Source organism: Copidosoma floridanum, unplaced genomic scaffold, assembly GCF_036245765.1.
Source record: "Copidosoma floridanum isolate Cflo_tuat_1 unplaced genomic scaffold, Cflo_Japanese_pri ptg000004l, whole genome shotgun sequence".
Taxonomy (NCBI): domain Eukaryota; kingdom Metazoa; phylum Arthropoda; class Insecta; order Hymenoptera; family Encyrtidae; genus Copidosoma; species Copidosoma floridanum.
Genome location: NW_028321881.1, coordinates 21024866 through 21044303, shown reverse-complemented (window position 1 = coordinate 21044303; position 19438 = coordinate 21024866). Strand labels below are relative to the sequence as shown.

At 34.9% G+C, this 19438-nt stretch overlaps 1 protein-coding gene across 3 annotated transcripts in view; it reads left to right on the top strand.

Moving 5' to 3' along the window:
• The window catches only part of Mcm6 (minichromosome maintenance 6), a 98952-nt gene that overhangs the window by 4610 nt on the left and 74904 nt on the right, over positions 1-19438 (top strand). The gene's annotated exons all lie outside the window — the stretch shown is intronic.

Here is a 19438-nt window from a genome sequence, read left to right as displayed (position 1 = left end):
AGAAGAAAATGCCGCGTCGGGCTGATGCAGTGTTTTGTCGCGAGTGTGTATGGATGGCACTCGCGAGGCAGCGACGGATAAAGAGTAAAAATGTCTACGCACTCACACTGGCACCAATGTCACTGAAGGCTATTGCTGAGCCTCTTTCAACGCGCGCACTAGCTTACCTCGCGGCGTCTCCTTGTTCAAGAATATCATGTCGGGGTCACCGAATAGGAACTAGCTGGGGAGCTATCCTTAGTTGAGGAGGCCGGAGGAGTTTGCAGGGCGAAAAATGATGACTCGCCTGTGTAATTACAAGAATAGGAACCTTTATTAGTCTCAATGTACAAGCAACTATTGTGTTGCTGACTAGGAGCGCGTGTGTCTCGTGTAGAGGATTGTGCGTTACTAGCGAGACCACGCTAGTACGCCACACTTAGGTGGCTGAGAGAATCGTAGTAGTCGGAGTGAGCGGTGGTGGCAGCACTGCACGGTGGTGCTGCTGCGAAGACTTGACGTGGGACTAGCTGTTGTTTGCGTCGATTTCGTTTGTTCCCCGTGTCTTTGGACGGTGGGGCCACAAGTGTATGGGAGAGAACCGAGCATCGTCTGCTGTCAGCTGGTCTTTTCACACGGAGCGAGACGACTTTACAAAATTGCTTCTAGAATTCGTTAAACTGGAAATCATGATCTAAAACTTGGCCCAGCCCTTCTTAAGACTTCAAACTATAATGCTGTGCTAAAAAAAGTTTGTTTTTCGAAAATTCATAACACACTTGCGTAACCTTGTCTTCAATGGATTAGCGTAGCACAATACTAACCTAAAACGTGATTTTTAAAGGGATTTTAATCATTTTAATGTTGAAGTCTGTAAAAACTATTATAACATGGGTTAAAACTTCGCATGATTACTCTTTGAATAGTTTTTATCAGTCCTGTAAGTTTTGGTTACGTGTATCATTTGTATCATAATTTTTTATGCTAATTCGGCAGTCGCTCATGAGAGCGCTGTTTTTTATCATGTTATTTCTCAATATTTGATATTATAACACATGCTGGAAAAATATGAGTGAATTTTGAACAATCTTAATATTAGTATTCTCAATTTTCATGAGATTTTGTTATTATTTTACATAAATAAGCAAGGTCTTTAACTAGCAAAAAAATGCTACGTATTTCACGCTTTACAAATTGCTATAGTCAATGAGGATAATCAAAGTGTTTTTTATGTAAATATTTTTCAAAAAGATTAAAGTTTTATCCGTCTATTAAATAAATCATTTAATTTCTTTAATCTATAGCTGTTCTCTTTAAATTTTGAAAGGTTCTGAAAATTCTATGGAAAATTATTCTGTAAACTGTTCCTATATAGGTATATACAATTACTACATATATATGTAGACAAAATAGGATGTCTATGTATGGCCAAAATCGTCCCTTGGAACATCACACCATTATCTGACGCAACGCATTTGCCACAAGAAGACTAATGTGTGCTAGATAGGGTGCTTACGTAGAATATTCCGATTGGAGTTTTTCGATATTTTACTGGCTCATATGTTATCTTGAAAATTTGTACTTCGCCTGTTTTACTTTCGAGTTTCTTTTCTAATTTCAATTTTAAATTTTCGCGCCGTTTGGTGAAGCCGAGAGAAAGAAAGAGAAAAAGAGTGCGCGCGCGCCTGCTACCAGTGTACTATCAGTGTAGGGGAGACCGGGGAATGACAAGCTTACAAGGTAACTCTAGAACCTCAGTTTCTCCCGAATGATAAAACATTTTCAATTCAAACCTTGTGAATAACGATTCCTAATGTGATTACTTTTTCCTTATCCAAGTAAAACACTAAACAATGCAGCGTAAGTATAATGAAAAAAATGTAAAATTTTATCTAATAGAGTGCCTGCTCTCGCATTTTTAATCGCACACACTCGGTACAAACGAACCTGTTTTAAACTATCTTATGATGTCTATTTTGTAGATTAAACCTTGAGCTTCAACATGCTTTTTTTTAATTTGCTCTTGGAGGCATGGAAAAAAAGTTTTTTGAAAAATAATAACGTGTTCGATATGGGGAATGACCGGCACCTTAGGGCGGGGTGCTACTAGCACGGGAGTTCTCTATATTATCGATGATCTTCGACCGTAAACAGATTTCCTAACCTTATCCAGACATGTAAACATTGTGATATACAGTGATACACCGTGATACACAAGGTGATTTAGTTTTTAAGATGTTAATTGTTTAAGCCAATTTTACAAATGGTGCGCCACAAAAAAAAAGTAACCGAGGGAACTGGGATGAGAACTAAATGTCAATCAAAAATCAAAACTATAACTCCAAAGTTACAACTTCAATGTAATTTAAAATATTTGTAACATGTACACATGCTCTCGTCATTTTTTTATTTCAATTTTATGTGTACTCAATAAAAAAAACTTCTTTTTCAAAATTTATTTTACGAGTTACGCTAACAAATCATCGTGATTTATGAGGCTAGTGGTACCCCACCCCCTGCTAGAAGTACCTCATTATGGGGCACCACTAGCAGTTTTCAGAGGTTTGGTTTGTGCCGTTCTTAAAATAAAAGTTTTATTATTTTTATATAATTTGCTTGTATTGTGATAACTATATTCTCTTTTCTTTACAAATCGATTTTTTTGGTTAATCTTACTTTAAAGTTAAAGCTGTTAAAGTTAAATTAGCTGTTGAAGAAAAGGTGTCCGTCATTTCCCGGTCTCTCCTATATACTACTCTTGTTGTCGAGAGAGCATGCGGCACGGGGGGGAGGGGTGAATAGAAACGAAGGGTGCAAGAAAAAGTGTGACGCTTTCCCCTATTTTTGTCAAGTGAGGGCCCTACCTAAGAAGCTTTGCTCGAAAAAAAAAAAAAAAAAAAAAAAAAAAAAATCAATTTTTACCGATTTAATAACGATTTCTTTGACGAGATTGGACAACAGACGTAAGAAATTATATAACATTTTTATTCATAAATATTCAGGATTCGCTGTTGCACAGTTCAAAGGCTAATATTTTTTTACAAATTTGAAAAAAAAAATTTTACTGTAGGACCTTCTAGACCTAAAAAATTTTTTTTCTTCAAAAAATTCGTGACAGTGTATTTAACATTGTCAAGTTTACCGTGCGGTAGCCGAGCCCGCCGACAGGCATACAGCAGCGGCGTGGGAGAGAGACCAGTGCTCGAGTTTGGCTCTGCTGCTGAACTGAACTTTCACGCTTGAAATTGGATAAAATATTTATGCAAAAAAATCCGGTATATGCGAAGGATCTTCAATTCATATTAAATTAAAAGTACTTGAATGTTATACTCACTATAACTCAAGATTAACTTACAAAACAAAGTGGCTTTCGACATCCACAAAAATTGAGCCAATACATTTACTTTCCGTAATATCTGACTCATCAATATTGTTATCAATTTTGTTGTCTGACATATTTAAAATACGCTAAAAATCACTGTACATGTGATGCTATTGTCGTGTTTGACGGCTATCCTGATGACAGTAATTTATTAACATAAACCGCAGAGAGATTCAGAATTTTTATCCCTACTCCAAAACAATGGTATTAATGTTATAGGCCAGGTATCAATTTATATAATACAATCGATATTTATGCAACTGCCTCATTTAAATTGATATAAAAAATAAATTGCATATTCATGAAAATCTCGTCAAGCTACCCCAAATTCATTCCAAAAGGATTTTCATAGGTTGTACGAAAGGTAAGATACATTAGGTTTTACGAGCACGTTCGATTTGAAGTGTGAAAGTTCAATTATTCAAATACAACTATTAAACTTAAACCGCACCAAATTTTAGAAATCAACAACGTTAAATACGCTGTCATTAATTTTTTGAAAAAAAAAAAAAAATTTTCTCGGCTCCAGAAGGTCCTAGAGTATACATTTTTTTCAAATTCGTAAAAAAATATCAGCTTTTGAACTGTGCAAAAGCGAATCATCAACATTCTTAATTTAAAAAATTATATGATTTCTTACGTTTGTAGTAAACCAATATGGTCACAGTAATCGTTATAAAATCGGTAAACATTAATTTTATTTTCTTAACTTCAACAGGATAATAAATTTAAATAGTTTTTTTGAATTTTTAAGTCAGGTTTGATCAAAATTAGACGGTACCAAAAACTTTGACGCATTATGCAATTAAGCCCTTTCAAAAATTTTGATCGTTAATCATACAAAAAAGTTCAAAATTGATTGTTCTGAAATTTGGTATACTTACTTGTTTTAGTGATAGCAGTATATTCTGAATATTTCAAGTTCGTAGATACTTATATGTTCGAGATAGTCAATGTGGAAAAAAAAACTTTTTGAACTTTGAACGCAATTTATTAATGAACGAAAAAACGTTGTGACTTTCAACCATTTTGTCGGTTATTATATGGAGAACAAAGAATCTATGAGGCATATATGGCCAAAGACGCACTGGAGAGGAGATATTCTGCAAAAAGTAAAAAAGTCATTTATTTTTTAGGAATTGTTAAATTACAAAATGATGCCCCACCAACTCAAACTGTGGATAACTAAGTTCGTAATCAGCGAATTTTTTTACGATGTATTAAAAAATAAAAATTTGTCATAACGAAAAAATGAGGTCATCTTGCTTTCTTAACTGAGCTATATGTCCGTACTAGCATCGATATAAAGTACATGTGGGAACGTGTGCTGCTTATGACACACACAATAAAATCAATGGGTTTCCTGTAGACCACAGTGATTACCACAGATAACTAGTCGATTTAAAATTATGTGTACGTATCAATTTTAAACCCTTATAAATCAAGATATATGTTTCTTGAAATATTTACATGAGTGTAAATTTTAATTTGAAACTTGATAGGCGTGTATACCTACAAGTAATCTACCATCTCACCTAATCGACTAAAACGTTGTATACAATTACTTTTGAATATAGTAATTTTTTTGTAGTGAACAGCAACGCAGTGGAATTAGGAATTTTACCATATCACATAGTAAATTTTACTTTAGAATATGGTACAATTTAAAATGATTACAATAAAATTTACTATATTGTACAGTAAACATTATACTATAACGCTGTTAACCGTGCTAGACATAGTAATTTTTATTATGCTGTGCAATAGTTTTTGGAGTGCTGCTACATGATAAAAATTATTTAAAATATAATAAAAATTACTATAAACGTAATAATTTGCGTCATCAGGTGAATGTCTCAGCTTTCCTAAAAAATATAGTAATTTTTAGTACAGTTATAATAATTTTTTTAACACCACTGTTCTTAGTGAACGAGGTATGATGAAATAGTAAGGCGAATTTTTATATTTTGTCGACTGCTTACGTTTGATTGTAAATTTTTTATTATATAGTGTAGTGGTACACTTAAAGTGATAATATCTTTACATTTTCAACTCCATAGTGTGTTTGTTTGTAAAGAAAAAAAACAATTAAAAGTTGTGATGTGCTCAGCTATTTTCTTATGTCAAAAAAAATTGACCAAAGAGTTTTATGTAATAAATGAAAGTCAAGTGTCCTAAATTTCTTGAAATGTCATCAATGGCATACGATAAATTTACGCTGAGCAAGAAAAATATGTATGAGTGATATGAGCTGTTTAAGAAGGCCGAAAGGGTGTTGATGATGAACCTTGCCCTGGATGCCTCAGTAGCTAGCACGTCAATAACAAATGAAAACATTACAGAAGTAAAGAAAACATGTTGGAGAAGTAGCTAATGATCTCGGTATCCCTGATAATTTATGTCAAGCAATTTTACAGGATATTTTGGGTATAAGACGCGTGTCGGTGAAAAGTGTTGAATCACTATCTAGATTATTGCTCGTTCATAAATTTTTGGCAAAAAAACGCTGTGATGATACCATAGCCTTCATGTTCGCCAGATATGGAGGGGATGAAAACTAAATCGCTGAGAGTCTCAAGGACATACCATAAAGTGCTTTAAGGATTGGTAAACGTGTTGGCACAAGTGTATTATATCTAATGTGGGTTACTTCGAAGATGAAAATAAATATTGTTGAATAAATAAATATACTTTGACAACACTAAGAATTCACCTTGCTTTTTGATTACACCTCTTATATTTGTGCCTAAGTTGCAAACGATGTTTTTCTCTGCGAGGGCATGCAATTGCTCTTGGGAACACTTTGCGCCCATGGTAAGAAAAAGTACACAAGGAGTCCCTCGGGCCTTGTGCTTGTCTTCGCGACATGCGCCACCAGGTATGAAAACTACCATTCCCTACCTCGGGCGTTTTTGAAAGGCTTGTGTGCTCTCGGTAGGAAAAAAAAGGATTCGCCACATAAGCGCCATCGCACTGTGACTACTTACGTCTCTTAGGACCAGCTTTGCAGGTTCCTTGGGCCGCAAAATAGCCCTAGAGACGAAGGCACTTATTCGACAAAAACTGCTATTTTTACCATGCGCTATCAGTGCAACTATTGTTCTACGCCCTCGAGCCACACTTTATGCCCTTGTAATCACTTTAGGCGCACGAGCCAAAAATTTTTTGCGCCCTCCAGACTCAAAGTACTTTTCTGCCCTAAGGTTCAAAGTGATTACAAACGCACAAAATTTGGCCTGAGGGCGCAAAGCGGTAGTTGCACTTTGTGCAAGATAAGAAATGTACTAAATTGAGACCCTGAAGGCTCAAAGTATTTTTCCACTCTAGAACGCATAGTGTGCTCAAGGGCACAAATGGTACATTACATCACTAGAGCACAAAGTACAAACATGTACGCCCAAAGGGCGCACTTGTCCGAGTCGCGTATAATATTTTTCTTACCGAGGGCGCAAAAGGCAATTTTGCGTCCGTGGGCACACTTTCTACCCAGTAAATCGCTTTGGACCCTAGGGCACTAAAGTACCATGGGCCTGGAGGGCGCAAAAAACTTTTCTGCCTGCGGGTCCAAAGTGATTACAAGAGCGCAAAGTGTGACCCGAGAGCGCAAAGCAGCAGTTGCACTTCATGCCCATGGTAAGAAAAGTGCACTTTTTATCCTTGGTAAGAGAAAAAAAATACGTGACTCGTGTACAAATGTATAACAACCATGCCTTTCAAGTGCTCGAGTTTGTACTTTACTCCTAGTGATGTAAAATTTTATTTCCTACCTTGACCGGTTTTAAAGGTTGGGTGTGTCCTTCGTAAGACAAACAGCGTTTGGCACACAACTACCTTACATCTAGGGATACCTTGCGGTCAAAATAGCCCCGGAGGTGATGACACTTTTGTGACGAAAACTATCATTATACACGACAGGGCATAAAACGTTGGTTTATTTGATCAGGATCGAGGGTGTTTTACTACCTAAAGAAACATTGGAAAAGAATCCCCTTTAAAAGTTTCGTCCGAAAATCCCTCAAGCAGGAATGTAGATCCCTAATCCTTCGAGCCCATCAAAATTAAAGAGTATAAAGGATAGTGTAGCTTAAGTGTCCAAAAGTCACTGTGGCTGCGCTATTTTTGGAACTTGCTGTGAAAGTTTTATAGATTTTTCGAGGAAAAAAGTTGGAAACGCATGGATTAATAAGTCCAGACTAGAAAATTGGAGATAAATTTCAAAGGTGGGCTTATTTTTAAAGTTAAAGTTAAAGTTAAACGATAGCTACAAGAAATCTTCATTATGCACGTATCATCGATCGTGATTATCACTTTTTCATGCGTCAGACTGAAACATCGGCCCCTATTTATATGCACACAGAATCAGTATTGGCTCATGTTATACAAAAAAAATAATCTGCAGTAAAATTCCCTACCCTGTCCAGTATCATCAGACATCTTATCCAACTTAAGTTAACATGATCAATCATAGGTCATATTATACCTCGGTGGTAAAAAGAATGGACCAATCTAAAAAAATAAGTGGATGTTACTTGTGCCACCAACTTAACAAAATATTAATAATAAATTTTTCGCCTAAAAAGCACTAAAAAATTTGCTGTCAGTCTATCAAAAATCAAATTTCATGTCGCAATTCCAAATGTTACCTTCATTTTGGACAAAAACTACTGCTATTACATAAGAAATCAAGTTTCTTACGATCACATCTCCGATCATTCCAGCCCAAACGTTGATGTTCCAGCGATATTGAGTTGTCGCTCCTGTCAAATGAGGGTTTATCATCAGCCCAATAGTGGTGGTTATGCTGGTTGAGCATTTCATTTTTCGTGAACGTACACTCGTCTGACTACAGAATGGTGTACACGAAATAGGGATTAGCGCGCATTTGTGTTAACAAACCATCACAAAAGTTCATTCGTGGCTGTCGATCACGAAACAACAACTCCTGGACGCGACGGTAGTGATATGAGTGTTTACCAGTTTCTTGGATCACCGTTTGGACGCGGCCAACAGAATCGCCAATTTGTCGCGCAACCGCACAAATCGAGGTGGTCGGATCATCCTTAAACAGATCTTCAATCTGCTACTTCATGTTGGGAACCAAAACATCGCGCGGGCGTCCTGCATCCGCTCTTTCACACTGTATTGCATGCGAGCTCAAACTCGATTCATTGTGTACGCCACGTTATAAAGTCTGAGACCGTGACTAGATCTAACTACTTGCAAGGAAGAAAACATTCTCCCATGTGATTTTGACGTATTTTGAATACAAAGTTAAATACAGCCAAGACAAGTTCTGGCTTCAGAACTGCCGGAAAAAAGTAGTATTTTCTAATGTCGCAACCACTCGTGGAATTGACCACAAGCATTGAAAGGAAGCTAACAGGAAGGATTGTACTGAATAACCTCGGTATCAAAAAATTAGTTGCTACCAATTGAGCTACATTGAGTTATAACATACTTGAAAATTATTTCTCTACATACTTATGCTAATTCAGTAAACACCAATAGAAATAGCATAAATTGATTTATAAATCTATCAAGAATAGATGTAATCGTCAACCGCACGTCACATACCTGACTCCCTAGCATCAGCAAAATATTCGGTGGAAAAAAAATAAAGGTACTGTCAGCTTAGATAATATTTTCATTTTTTTTGTTTCTTTTAATCAAAGTTTAAGCAATAAAAACTGCTCCACTCGCAATTCTAGAAAAATTAAAATCGAAGCTGCTAAAAAAAAGTCAAGAGCGTATGGAATCACGATGTTTTTTGTATATTTAAAAAAGAATTAAATTTTTAAAGCAAATGTTAATTCACCACGTATTTGTTCCTTTGTAACGGTTAACTATGACTTAGTTTATCAGCTTCGTGTGCGCGTACTTGAATCACATCAAAAATGTCATGTTGATATTTTGTAACGAAATACGAATGTAGTGATCGCGCGCTTGGTCGCATAAAAATCAAAGATTATAAGAAAAAAAGGCAAGAGTGCATCGAATCTCAATGTTTTCAGAAAATAAAAAAAAAATTGAATCCCTCAAGCCAATACAATTTCACCACGTATTTTTTATTTTTCAACTGTAAATTATCACTTAGTAGCCCTGCTGCATACGTGCGTACATACTTACTTCGAAAAGCAGCAAAACATGCATCAAAGGAATGAAAACAAGTGTTCGCTTTAACTTCTAAATATTGTAAACTTGGTAGAATAAAGAAGGGGAACGTTTATTTATTATACTTGCTTGATGAAAAGTAAGATATTTTTTTACATTAAAAATAAAAATTAAATGTTTCGGTTGGACGCCGTTCCGCCGCGTAGACAACTTTTTTGCCACAAGTTAACTGCATTCTGTAGTCCAGCTTTTATTTAAGAAACTTGAAAGTCTTCGATCATGCTCGTTATTACGTGTGACCCATGTCGTAGTAGCGAAAAAAGCAGCAAACAAGTAAATAAAATGCCAGTTCAACCATTTGATTAGACATTAGATTTTGTGTAATTGGAATGGATTTTACGTAAAAAAAATAAAAAAAATAATTAAAAAACATTTCCCATGGTGGAACTTGGTGCCCGAACTTTGTGCCTAAGGGACCAAAAGTTTACGACCTGCCTACTGCGCTATCACGAGCTTATTATGGTTCAGATTTCACATATATTTAGAAGAAGCCCTTAAAGCTCAAGCTAACTGATACTAATCTTTTATTCGAAATAGGTTTAAGTTTACGAAGTAGAGTTTTGCATTTGTGGGACTTAAAGACTCACGCTAAACAAATGCGCTTCACTCGTGCAATCGTCCGGTGCTCACGTATTTGTATTTTACTTTTCCAGTAAAAAGAGCTTATCTTGCCATAATCATAAATTAATTTAAAACATGTTGGTATAAGTAAGGGAGACCGGGGTAATCGTGGCCACCTGGGTAAACAGGCCACTGGATATATTCAACCATTTAATTTAGATAAAAATGTAATATATTTTTTTTTTTATTGAAATATATCTCTACTTACATGCCGTCAATGAAATAAAACCAGAGAATGACTTTTTGTTAAATTTTTAAATAATTAAATTTGATGGTTAAAAAATTTGGAGGAACAGCTACATTATTAAACTTGCCTGAACCGAAAAATACATCAAATCGATTCAAAATTAACACAAATTGAAAGTTTGAACTTCAATCTACAATCTGTTTTTTTTTTATTTTACCAAATATTATTTAGAAATATAATTATAAATAATTTAAAATAGTCCTATTTTAGCGTGTGGTGGCCATCTCTCCGGAGTACAGTGGCCATCGAGTTTGTTGTTTACGTCAATACTGAGTCAGTCTGCTAATCTGCGGATCCTAACCTAAACTTTTTAATCGTACTTATAGCCAAAACAAAACAAACAGTGTCAGGTGAAAGTTATGTAGTACTTAAGTAATTAGTCATATTTTAAGTCAATTCGGTATTAAAGGTGCAATAAAAATAAGTCATGGTGCGTAAGTATAAGAGAAAAACTGTGGATAAAGGCTGGAATGAATTTCAATTGCAATTACCGAAAAATATATATTTCTCTTTATTCTATGTGTATACTGACAGAAAAATATTTATGTTGATATACATATTTATTTATCGATCGGTTATGTAAGCAATTATCAATTTGCATAAATTTTCAATTTTTAGATGTAAGTTTAGTAGCAACATTTAAAATAACCTTTTAAATCGATGGCCACTGTACCCCGGGGTATGGCCACCTCTACCCCGGCCCTGGGTAAAATGGCCAGTTTGAGACGCATTCACTTTTTCATATTTAAACTACATTTATTATAAATAAATAACTCAACAAATTGGATACTATTTCTACACATCCGGCCCCTTTTAGTTGCGTTTTTTAAATTATTCTACAATTAAGTAGTTGTTCATAATAACGTGATAAAGTTAGGGTGGCCAGAGTGCGTTGAATCCAAATAGTCATGTTGTTTTTACAAAAAAAAAAAAAAAAAGTAATTCTGCTTTTGGACGCTAATTGATCACGCGTCGGGTACATACCTACCTAAAGCAGCAGCGAAACACTGTGAAAACAACGAATCAAATATTTGTTCCAGCCCTAACTTATCACAAATTAACAGTAATAAATAAGAAAAAAAGATAATTTTGCTGTCATTACTGAAAAAAATACCTGAAAAGTACGCAAAATTCAACATGAAAAAGCGCATCGAATCAAAACTTTTTTTAAACTCAAAAAAGAATTAATTCCTTTAAACGAAGGCTGTTTTACGAAATGTTTTTTACTTTGCTACTGTTAACTGTCACTTAGCAGCCCCTCTGCATGCTCACGTACATATCTACTTCGAGTAGGAGCGAAACATGCATCGAAGGGATCGAAGCAAGTATCCCCTTTAACTTTTAAATATTGTCATTTTGTAAGAATAAAAAAGGGGTAAGTTTATTTATTATACTTGCATGGAAAGTAAGAAAGCAGGCAAAATGCATTGGAAGAAAACAGATCAAGCACGTTGATTCTCAATGTTTTTTTGTTGACAATTACGCGGGTGGGCAGAGTTTTGGGTGGGGCACACGCGAAGTAAATGTAAAACAAGGATATAAGAAATAACTTTGTTATTATTGAAATATATCTTCAAAGGTACCGAACAGTACAAGGAGCCGTAGACTTCAACAACGAGAGCGCGTCTATACAAATCGAGTGGTCGAATTAGAATAAGGCAGCGCTGAGCAAAAAAAGGCGCTGCAATTGTAGTATAGAGTTATACATATATATATATATATATATATATATATATATATATATATATATATATATATATATATATAGACGCGATATAATGCATGTGCGAGAAAGCCAGAACCACTAATACTCTAACACTCCCTCCCTTACGAGTACATGCCAACTTACTACAAAAGCACAGCCTTTATTAGTGAAATATTACATTCTATCAACAAACACATCCCGGGTAAACTTTTCCTTAATGATTTGTCGTGAGATGTGTTATTTTTTAAGATAATTCTAATCAGTCGAATATACGCTTCGAATACAATCACAATCGAATGTACTTGGATCACAGCAATTAAACATTACACAAAAATTTTATCAAAGTGACTTCAAAGTCAAATTAAAGTTTCTATTCATTGAAAACTAATAAAATTTAAAAACTAATGAATCTTTCAAAATTAAAAAACTAAATATCAAATCTTAGAAACATGAAATGTTGAATATTGGCTGTCGTCCGCATATCCACTGCTTTTGGCAGGATGAAAGGACCCTTGTATGCCTTGTTGACTAATCCCTTGTCTTCTTAAGGCTTCGAGCCTGCACAGACTAAAAATATGTAAATGTCATGTTGTACATATAAATAAAACAAATAGGAAATTATTTTTTGAATAAACTCAACAATAGATTTGTCAGGTTACGATGGACTTCGAATGATAACGGTTTCGTGAAAATATTAGCAATCTAAGCTTTAGAACTAATCCAAGCTATTTCCACAAGTGATCTAGTGAGACATTCCTTTACATAGTGCTCACGGACTTCAGTCATATATCTAAGCTTGCTGCTCCCTCCGGTTTTTGCGGCGACGATAGCTGCACTATTATCGCACCATAATTTTATCGGAGCCAGCAAATAGTTAAGTATTATTCGAATCAAATTGTTCAGTGCTACCAACTCTTGGCAGGCCTCACTCACTGAGACATATTTTACCTGACAGGTTGATAATGATACATAACTTTGTTTGTGTTTTCCAAGCAATCGAATCACCGAATAATCGAATTACATAGCCACTAGTTGTTAGAGAGCCTTGAAAATTTGCAAAACTAGCATCTGCATATGCTTCTAATTTGTTCCCTTTAGCTCGATAAGTAAATCCAAGATTCTTTATCCCTATTGAGTACCGAAAAACTCTTCCGACCATTTTATAATCTTGCTCAGTAGGGTTCAGCTGGTGTCTGCTTAAAACGTTGACTGCATAATTAATATCAGGACGAGTGGTGTTAGCCAAATAGAGCAAACTGCTGACAGCTTCTCTATACGGTACGTTGAGTTTTGTTTTCGAATTTTACAGCTCTTTTGATGTCACAGTTTCTTCTCTGTTTTTCAATTCTCGAATCAGCACTTGGTTTGTCACCGTAGAGGATCTTTGAGGATTAAGTTTAAAAAAAATCCAAATCTGGATAACATTTTATCCGTGTAATCTGGTTGTGACAAAGTCAAGATTTTGTCTTAGCGACTTCTATGGATGGAGATTCCTAGGAAGCTTTTGGCTTGACCTAGGTCAGTTATTTCGAATTCCTTTTGCAGTTGATATTTGATTTTATTTGAGTTTCGAATGTCATTTTCTGTGATAATCATGTCATCCACATACAATAGTAAGATAACGAATTTTTCTTTCTCTCGCTAAGTGAACAGACACAATTCAGTGGCGTGAGTGGTTAACCCAATTTTGACTGCTGCTTGTGTAAAACGCTCATTCCAGCGTTTTTGACTTATTTTCAGTCCATACAGTGAACGTTGTAGTTTGCACACTTTCGTTTTTCGATTGTTACTTGAATTTTTCATGCTTTCAGAGATTTCAATGAATATATCCTATTCAATTTTACCGTTCAAGAACGCAGTCTTGACATCCAATTAACAGGTTTCCAAGTCGAATTTGTTGGGTACGTACTGCTCTCACTAGGGCAAGTCTCGAAACCGGAGTGTAAGTGTTTTGCAGATCATATTGGTTTGTGTCTTTAAAACCTCGAATCACCAATCGAGCTTTGTACTTGACTTTACCGCCTTGGTCAGTTTTCTTCTTTATAATCCATTTAGAGTCGAGGATGTTCGGTCTTTTACTAGATTCCAATCTTACGGGACGATCCACTATTTTTCAAACTTGATTTTTCTTCATGGAATTCAACTCATTTTCAACAGCTTGTTTCTATAAATTTCTGTCATCAGAAACCATCGCTTCTATGTAAGTGGAAGGATCTTTATTGATCTTAGCCAGTAATACATGAAATAGTTCATTTGACAGAGGTATATTTAAATCAGACTTATTGTTGTTTATTACAATACTCGAATCTATTTTTGCCAATAAAGTCCTAGAGACTTTATCATTAGAGTTTAAAAAGTTCTCGTCTCCTTTGCCAGAGCCAAAATGAACTATCTTTCTGTTGTCACTGTTGGTTAGTACATCCGTAAAGCTGAGGTCATTCACATGGTTATTAGTCAAATTTGTAATTTTGCGAGGTCTTCCTCGCTTTCTTTTCACAATTTGAGTATCATTGTTTTCGTAATCAGAATTCAAATTTTCTTCTTCATCTTCGAATGTTTTGAAGAAATTTTCTTTATCCACAGCTTTAGTCAGATTTTCCCAATTCAAAATACTATTTTTCTTGTACAAGTTACCGTATACCAGCTTTTCATTAAAACAAACATATCTGCTTTCATAGTATTTTCCTTTTTCAGATTTCAACATTATATATCCAGTTCTGGTGTATCTAATCAAGAACACTCTTCTCCCAATGTACCCGAACTTGGGGCCAGTTTTTCTTTGAACAAGCATGTAGGCCGCACAACCAAACTATCGAATTCTATTTGTATCAAAACTATATTTTTTTTCGAATTTTTGCAATAGAGCCTGCATGTCATTTGACTTATGCGGTGTCCGGTTATATGTGTAGACAGCTGCTGCTAGAGCGACATCCCATATGTTTTCCGGAAGACCTGAGTTGTATAGAAGGTATCTCATCTTGACTTGGATGGTTTGGTTGAACCTTTATGCTTTACCGTTGTGTTTTGGTGTATCTGGGCACGCAAATTGTAGTTCTGCATTCAGTCTGTCCAGCACTTCATGAGTGTAACCGCCCGTAAATTCAGTACTCGATCCGATCTCAAATAGCACACTTTGGCGTCAAATCCTAGAATATTTCTAGTTGATTTTACAAATGATTCAAAAGAATTTCTGGCTCCACTTTTTGCTGGGGTATGTCATCGCAAGTCTTGAATAATTATCAACGAACACAGATATAAACCTTTATCTCTTCAGATGAGATGGCGGGTTGATAACACCCATGGTGTCAACATGGATAATCTGGAGAGGTTTTGAGGTTCTAGTTCGAATATTCTTGAAAGGCAGCTTGGTAGCCTTAGATATTTTACAAATTTTACAGTCCAAGATCGAATCTTTAAAGATAGCGTCATTTAGAGACTTGTTACTAGGAAAATGCTTTTGCAGGGCCTTTAGATAATCTACAGACACGTGACCAAAACGAACGATCCACATTATGGCCTTGTTATTTTTGAAGAACCAGTTGTTATTTCTTTTACCAGAGGAGTCGTCGATTACTGTACTTTCAGTTTCAGTTTCAACGGGATTACAAATTTTCCTCTCACAAATTGTTTGTTTAAAGTTTCATATTCTCGAGTCAGATAAATTTTCCTCTAAAAAATTTTCACTTAACTTGTTATTATTCGAATCCTGATTTATTTCTATTATCGATGATTCATTTACGCAAGGAGCGAAAGTTTCACCGGACAACAGATCCACTTCTATATGCTCATGGTTGGTGATTTTAGTTTGATTTATGTTAAATTTAACAGCAGTCCTTCGTGTCAAGTATCTGTGTTATTCATATTTCGAATTTCCGTTAATATAAGCCATGAGTTAATTCTTAGAAATATTTTTATTCAAGAGATTTACTTCCTCGAACCAATAAGGTTTGTAGTAAATGCCCGAGATAATTGACTCTCTGGACTTTTTGTCAAATATGTAATGTTGATTGTCGAAGTATATATATTAACCTTGATCAACAAACTTTTGAAGCGACAGCAGATTTTCACCCAGTTGTTCAGAGCAAATTACGTAATTCTTGATTTCTTTTAGTTTGTTTAATATTTCTACCGGATCTTTTATGCTAACCATTTTCGAATGATAATTTTTATCAATTTTGTGTATTCGAGTATCGTAGACATGAAATTTTTTTTTTTCGATCACCCCTTCATTTAATCCTACCACAGTCTAGAAATTTTGGTCTATCACATGCAGAATATCCATAGAACGAAGTTCAGAAGCAAAATTATCATAAAAGGAATCGAATTTTGTACTGACAGAGAGTTTGTAATTTCTCTTTATTGTATGTTTTCCAATCATGCCACATCAAGGACGAGCAGCCTCAGAACTTATCGAGGTGTTGTTTCGAATTTCAGATTGAATAAAACTTTGAATATGATCATCAGTCAAAGATTTGTTAAGCAAAGATGAATTTACCTGGCTTTTATTATTTCCGGCTCCATCAGCCATTGAGGGGTCACCGTTGGCTCGGAGTTAAGCAGACGACGACGGAGTCGCCGAAAGTCGAGTCGTATTGTCAGAGTTCCTGGCGTTTCTTTCTGCTCTCTTGCGATCCTGCTTGGCTTCCTTCATTTTATCAAGCAACAGCAGGTTTGTTTGTCGTGACATCAGAAGAGCTTCGTTTAATTTTTTCATAAAAATTAAGTCATCATAAATAAAAGATAAATAAAAATAATTATTACATTTAACTAACGGAGCAGTATCGATCGAGCAGGCTCGGTCGCAACCTGTTTACCTGTTTTTTTAAAGTTATTAAAGAAAAATGTAATATGAAGTCTGTGCTGACGATTCACGATTATTCATTTATTTATATTTAACTTAATGTAATAATTGTTAGCAGAGTGTCGAAACCAACTTGTAAGTTTTTCTATATTTATTGTAAAATCAAATAAAAATAATTAAGTAACTCAAGGCCTATGTCTTAAAGCCATTTATTCATCAGCACTTGAGTGAAAATAATAAAATTATTGAGCTCACTCAGTCAGGGCTCACTTACCACTGCATTATTAATTAATGTCGAAAATAAATACCAACATTTAAGGCAATTAGTGCTGATAAATAATTAACGGGCTTTGTAATTATAAATTAAAATCAAATAATAACATTTTTAACTTGGAGAGTAAAAAGGCTCGCTCGCAACCTCTTTTATTTTTCTGAAGCAACTGAAGAAAAACATAATAGGGATCAATTTATTGTTCAAGAGTAAATAGTAAAATGAATGACCTTACTGATCGCCTAGGCTTGCTTGCAGCTTATTAAAAAAGAACTCAAATAAATCAAATTTCTTATGAAAACAATAAAGTTTGCGAATGTCGATGTTAAATGGCCTTTCATTTACTTAGTTGTAACTAAAGGAAGAGCAATAAAATTAATAACGTTACTAAGTGCTTGGTTACATTTTTGTCAGTAATTATTTAACATACCAAAACAACAGAACGCTACTGATGATCGATACTTATTTGCCATTCATTAATAGCTTATAAAATAGAGAAAAAATAATTAAGTCATCTACCGCTGATGTTATGCAGTTATACTTCCCCAATTCCTTATCATCAGTTTATTAAATGAAAATAATAGTTATAAAAGTTATTTACCGCTCGCTAAATATCTGGTTTTTTATACTCAGTAAAAAAATTATTTTTTCAAATTAAGATTGTTAGCAATGAGTCTCAATCTCGTGCTTGTTAACGATTTATGATGTAATAAAAACTACTCAAATACTCAACATTGATGCTGGATTATTTACATATTAATAATTTATAAATTAGTTACAAAATACCACAAATGCGCCTGTTCACCGTGCTATCAAAAGTTTAGGAAGTAATAATGAATAACATTTCATTTGTGACAGGAAAATTTGTAATCCCGTTGAAACTGAAACTGAAAGTACAGTAATCGACGACTCCTCTGGTAAAAGAAATAACAACTGGTTCTTCAAAAATAACAAGGCCATAATGTGGATCGTTCGTTTTGGTCACGTGTCTGTAGATTATCTAAAGGCCCTGCAAAAGCATTTTCCTAGTAACAAGTCTCTAAATGACGCTATCTTTAAAGATTCGATCTTGGACTGTAAAATTTGTAAAATATCTAAGGCTACCAAGCTGCCTTTCAAGAATATTCGAACTAGAACCTCAAAACCTCTCCAGATTATCCATGTTGACACCATGGGTGTTATCAACCCGCCATCTCATCTGAAGAGATAAAGGTTTATATCTGTGTTCGTTGATAATTATTCAAGACTTGCGATGACATACCCCAGCAAAAAGTGGAGCCAGAAATTCTTTTGAATCATTTGTAAAATCAACTAGAAATATTCTAGGATTTGACGCCAAAGTGTGCTATTTGAGATCGGATCGAGTACTGAATTTACGGGCGGTTACACTCATGAAGTGCTGGACAGACTGAATGCAGAACTACAATTTGCGTGCCCAGATACACCAAAACACAACGGTAAAGCATAAAGGTTCAACCAAACCATCCAAGTCAAGATGAGATACCTTCTATACAACTCAGGTCTTCCGGAAAACATATGGGATGTCGCTCTAGCAGCAGCTGTCTACACATATAACCGGACACCGCATAAGTCAAATGACATGCAGGCTCTATTGCAAAAATTCGAAAAAAAATATAGTTTTGATACAAATAGAATTCGATAGTTTGGTTGTGCGGCCTACATGCTTGTTCAAAGAAAAACTGGCCCCAAGTTCGGGTACATTGGGAGAAGAGTGTTCTTGATTAGATACACCAGAACTGGATATATAATGTTGAAATCTGAAAAAGGAAAATACTATGAAAGCAGATATGTTTGTTTTAATGAAAAGCTGGTATACGGTAACTTGTACAAGAAAAATAGTATTTTGAATTGGGAAAATCTGACTAAAGCTGTGGATAAAGAAAATTTCTTCAAAACATTCGAAGATGAAGAAGAAAATTTGAATTCTGATTACGAAAACAATGATACTCAAATTGTGAAAAGAAAGCTAGGAAGACCTCGCAAAATTACAAATTTGACTAATAACCATGTGAATGACTTCAGCTTTACGGATGTACTAACCAACAGTGACAACAGAAAGATAGTTCATTTTGGCTCTGGCAAAGGAGACGAGAACTTTTTAAACTCTAATGATAAAGTCTCTAGGACTTTATTGGCAAAAATAGATTCGAGTTTTGTAATAAACAACAATAAGTCTGATTTAAATATACCTCTGTCAAATGAACTATTTCATGTATTACTGGCTAAGATCAATAAAGATC